This window comes from Oncorhynchus kisutch, linkage group LG14, assembly GCF_002021735.2.
Source record: "Oncorhynchus kisutch isolate 150728-3 linkage group LG14, Okis_V2, whole genome shotgun sequence".
Taxonomy (NCBI): domain Eukaryota; kingdom Metazoa; phylum Chordata; class Actinopteri; order Salmoniformes; family Salmonidae; genus Oncorhynchus; species Oncorhynchus kisutch.
Genome location: NC_034187.2, coordinates 39590028 through 39595594, shown reverse-complemented (window position 1 = coordinate 39595594; position 5567 = coordinate 39590028).

Genomic DNA, 5567 nt, shown 5'->3' with positions numbered 1-5567 from the left:
TTATTCTTCTTCGGGATTGGGTTGGCAGATCACATCCAACGTTTAAGGTGCATACACCGCCACCTACTGTAATGGAGTGTGAGGCCAGTCACGGCCTACCGACATTAAATTCTCTTCATTATTCCTGTTCCTCTAAGAAAGTGAAACAGAGCCCTAGACACCACTTCCCTCCCTGCACTACACCACCCAAACCCGTCCAGCCTCTCTAACTCTTTCACCCAATCTCACCCTATCTACGTCATACAGTTCACAAAATATCAACACACTTGCACCGTTTCCTCCACTAAACACTAATAATCGTAGACTTGTTTCATGTCTCCCTATCATCCATAACGTGGCATTCAAACCTGTGAGCACAAACCATAGTCTACTCCACACAACTTCCTCTCTCCTACATCCCATACTCCCCACCTCTTCCTTTACTGACCGGTGCAGAGGATAAAATTGCCTACCCTTATTTCTAGCATCCTACTCCCTTTGCCAAAGATCGAGCCCATTTGCCCAGATCAAGAACTTGACTTCCCTGCAGCCCAGCGGGACCTTAATATCTACTCCCTCTCTATTCACAGCACTCTTAGCCACAGCATTGTCTTTCTCATTATCCTCCACACCCACATTGGCCCAGCGAAAGATTACCACCACTCCCATTCTCTCAAATCCCATTAACAGCACCATCATATCCTATCCGACCTGCCCGTCTTCACCTCCTCCACCCACATCACATCACATTCACCTCCTCCACCCACATCTCATACCTAGAATCATGGCCATCAACTTGTCCGCATACACTGACACATAATCAGTTAACTGCTTACATACTCTAACATTGAACTCTGGGATATTCACCCCTGCCCCCCACTCTACTGTACCACTGACTGGATCCTCTGAACCATCTGTATACAGTTGAAGTCGGAAGTTTACATACACTTAGGTTGGAGTCATTAAAACTAGTTTTTCAACCACAATTGTTTACAAACAACAATTGTTTACAGACAGATTATTTCACTTATTTTTCACTGCATCACAATTCCAGTGGGTCAGAAGTTTACATACACTAAGTTGACTGTGCCTTTAAACAGCTTGGAAAATTCCAGAAAATGATGTCATGGCTTTAGAAGCTTCTGATAGGCTAATTCAAATCAAATCAAATGTTATTGGTCACATACACGTAGTTAGCAGATGTTAATGCGAGTGTAGCGAAATGCTTGTGCTTCTAGTTCTGACCATGCAGTAATATCTAACAAGTAATCTTACAATTTCACAACAACTATCTTATACACACAAATGTAAGGAATGAATAAGAATATGTACATGTAAATATATGGATGAGTGATGGCCGAACGGCATAGGCAAGATGCAGTAGATGGTATAGAGTACAGTATATACATATGAGGTGAGTAATGTAGGGTATGTAAACATTATATAAAGTCGCATTGTTTAAAGTGACTAGTGATACATTTATTACATACATTTTTTATTATTAAAGTGGCTAGAGATTTGGCCTTGAGATAGAAGCTGTTTTTCAGTCTCTCGGTCCCAGCTTTGATGCACCTGTACTGACCTCGCCTTCTGAATGATAGCGGAGTGAACAGGCAGTGGCTCGGGTGGTTGTTGTCCTTTATTATCTTTTTGGCCTTCCTGTGATATCGAGTGGTGTAGGTGTCTTGGAGGGCAGGTAGTTTGCCCCCGGTGATGCTTTGTGCAGACCTCACTACCCTCTGGAGAGTCTTGCGGTTGTGGGAGGACCAGTTGCCGTACCAGGAGGTGATACAGCCGAACAGGATGCTCTCGATTGTGCACCTGTAAAAGTTTGTGAGCGTTTTTGGTGACAAGCCAAATTTCTTCAGCCTCCTGAGGTTGAAGAGGCGCTGTTGCACCTTCTTCACCAGGCTGTCTCTGTGGGTGGACCATTTAGGTTTGTCCCGGATGTGTACGCCGAGGAACTTAAAACTTTCCACCTTCTCCACTACTGTCCCGTCGATGTGGATAGGGGGGTGCTCCCTCTGCTGTTTCCTGAAGTCCACGATCATCTCCTTTGTTTTGTTGACATTGGGTGTGAGGTTGTTTTCCTGACACCACACTCCGAGGGCCCTCACCTCCTCCCTGTAGGCCGTCTCGTCGTTGTTGGTAATCAAGCCTACCACTAATTGACACAATTTGAGTCAATAGGAGGTGCACCTGTGGATGTATTTCAAGGCCTACCTTCAAACTCAGTGCCTCTTTGCTTGACATCATGGGAAAATCTAAAGATATCAGTCAAGAAATCAGAAAAAAACCTCCACAAGTCTGGTTCATCCTTGGGAGCAATTTCCAAGTGCCTGAAGGTACCACGTTCATCTGTAGTACGCAAGTATAAACACCATGGGATCACGCAGCCGTCATACCGCTCAGGAAGGAGACAGATTCTGTCTCCTAGAGATGAACGTACTTTGGTGCAAAAAGTGCAAATCAATACCAGAACAACACACAAAGGACCTTGTGAAGATGCTGGAGGAAGCAGGTACAAAGTATCTATATCCACAGTAAAACAAGTCCTACATCGACATAGCCTGAAAGGCCCCTCAGCAAGGAAGAAGCCACTGCTCCAAAACCGCCATAAAAAAGCCGGACTACGGTTTGCAACTTGACGTAGCAGAATCATAATTAGTTAGGTAACATTGATAAATAAGATGTTTTATTTACATAATAATGCTTATGTGAGATATTTGTTTGGATAATATTCTTTTGGATAATACTGTTGGCAGTTGCAGTTATCCCTTCTTAGCTCGGGCTTAGTCACTTGGGGCCCAGAGAGGGGAGAGATCAGGATTGTCTTCATATGTGAGGGGATCTGTTAAACCATGTGAAGGGCTCCACAATGTCTGTACACCAGTCACTCCCTAATTTTCCCATTGGGGGAGGAGTATGGCAGTGTCTGGAACCATTGTATGTCCCCTCTGAGGTTGCCCTTAAAAGACAGTGAACCTCTTAGGTGAACCTCTGACCTAAGATTGCCATTATGTTGACACTCTCAGAGAATTCATTTATAGACACTGAATTGATCTGAGAGTCAAAAAGGGCTATGGTGAAGCTCATATAATTAAATCAAATCAAATCAAATTTATTTATATAGCCCTTCGTACATCAGCTGATATCTCAAAGTGCTGTACAGAAACCCAGCCTAAAACCCCAAACATCAAGCAATGCAGGTGTAGAAGCACGGTGGCTAGGAAAAACTCCCTAGAAAGGCCAAAACCTAGGAAGAAACCTAGAGAGGAACCAGGCTATGTGGGGTGGCCAGTCCTCTTCTGGCTGTGCCGGGTGGAGATTATAACAGAACATGGCCAAGATGTTCAAATGTTCATAAATAACCAGCATGGTCCAATAATAATAAGGCAGAACAGTTGAAACTGGAGCAGCAGCACGGCCAGGTGGACTGGGGACAGCAAGGAGTCATCATGTCAGGTAGTCCTGAGGCATGGTCCTAGGGCTCAGGTCCTCCGAGAGAGAGAAAGAAAGAAAGAAAGAGAGAAAGAGAGAATTAGAGAGAGCACACTTAAATTCACACAGGACACCGAATAGGACAGGAGAAGTACTCCAGATATAACAAACTGACCCTAGCCCCCCGACACATAAACTACTGCAGCATAAATACTGGAGGCTGAGACAGGAGGGGAAATTACAGGAAATTACCACGACAACTGCACATGTGGACAAAGATTGTACTTTTTGGAGACATGTCTTCTGGTCTGATGAATCAAAGATAGAACTGTTTGGCCATAATGACCATCATTATGTTTGGAGGAAAAAGGGGAGGCTTGCAAGCCGAAGAACACCATCCTAACCGTGAAGCATGGGGGTGGCAGCATCATGTTGTGGTGGTGCTTTGCTGCAGGAAGGACTGGTGCACTTCACAAAATAGATGGCATCATGAGGGAGGGGAAATTCTGTGGATATATTGAAGCAACATCTCAAGACATCAGTCAGGAAGTTAACGCTTGGTCGCAAATGGGTCTTCCAAATGGACAATGACCCCAAGCATACTTCCAAAGTTGTGGCAAAATGGCTTAAGGACAACAAAGTCAAGGTATTGGAGTGGCCATCACAAAGCCCTGGCCTCAATCCTATAGACAATTTGTGGGCAGAACTGAAAAAGCGTGTGCGAGCAAGGAGGCCTATGAACCTGACTCAGTTACACCAGCTCTGTCAGGAGGAATGGGCCAAAATTCACGTGACTTATTGTGGGAAGCTTGTGGAAGGCTACCCGAAACGTTTGACCCAAGTTAAACAACTTTAAAGGCAATGCTACCAAATACTAATTGAGTGTATGTAAACTTTGGACCCACTGAGAATGGTGTGATGACACCAGTGTATGTCTATCTGACTCCCAATCATATCCTGCCACTGCCCTCATCAGGTTCAGCACCTTCCTACACTTAATTGCAATATGCTCAACATGTCTCTTCCACGTAAGCCCCTCATTAAACGACATACCTAAATACTTAAACTCAGACACCCTACTTATATCCTGACCATATATTTGCAGCCTAACATATTAAACCTTCCTCCTAGAATACACCATAAACCCCAATGTAAGAGACCAATCTTCCACAACTCCCACAGCTTGCATCTTCCTCATCACAGCTTGCATCTTCCTCATCACATATTTCACATTCCCACCTCTCTTCCATACAGCCCCATCATCGGCATACAAGGCCACAACCACTCCCTTTCCCACCTCCTTAAATATGTCATTTATCATCAGGGTGAACGACACTGGACTAAACACACTTCCCCCGAGGAGAAACCTTTGTTCACCCTCTCTCGTATGACTCTGAGAAACACCAAAAGAAAGATGCCCAGGGTCCCTGCTCATCTGTGTGAACTTGCCTTAGGCATGCTGCAAGGAGGCATGAGGACTGCAGATGTGGCCAGGGCAATAAATTGTAATGTCCGTACTGTAAGACGCCTAAGACAGCGCTACAGGGAGACAGGACGGACATCTGATCGTCCTCGCAGTGGCAGACCACATGCACAACACCTGCATAGGATTGGTACATCCGAACATCACACCTGCGGGACAGGTACAGGATGGCAACAACAACTGCCCGAGGTACACCAAGAACTCACAATCCCTCCATCAGTGCTCAGACTGTCCGCAATAGGCTGAGAGAGGCTGGACTGAGGCCTTGTAGGCCTGTTGTAAGGCAGGTCCTCACCAGACATCACCGGCAACGTTGCCTACGGGCACAAACGCACCATTGCTAGACCAGACAGGACTGGCAAAAAGTGCTCTTCACTGACGAGTCGCGGTTTTGTCTCACCAGGGGTGATGGTCGGATTCGCATTTATCGTCAAAGGAATGAGCGTTACACCGAGGCCTGTACTCTGTAGCGGGATCGATTTGGAGGTGGAGGGTCCGTCATAGTATGGGGCGGTGTGTCACAGCATCATCGGACTGAGCTTGTTGTCATTGCAGGCAATCTCAATGCTGTGCGTTACAGGGAAGACATCCTCCTCCCTCATGTGGTACCCTTCTTGCAGGCTCATCCTGACATGACACTCCAGCATGACAATGCCACCAGCCA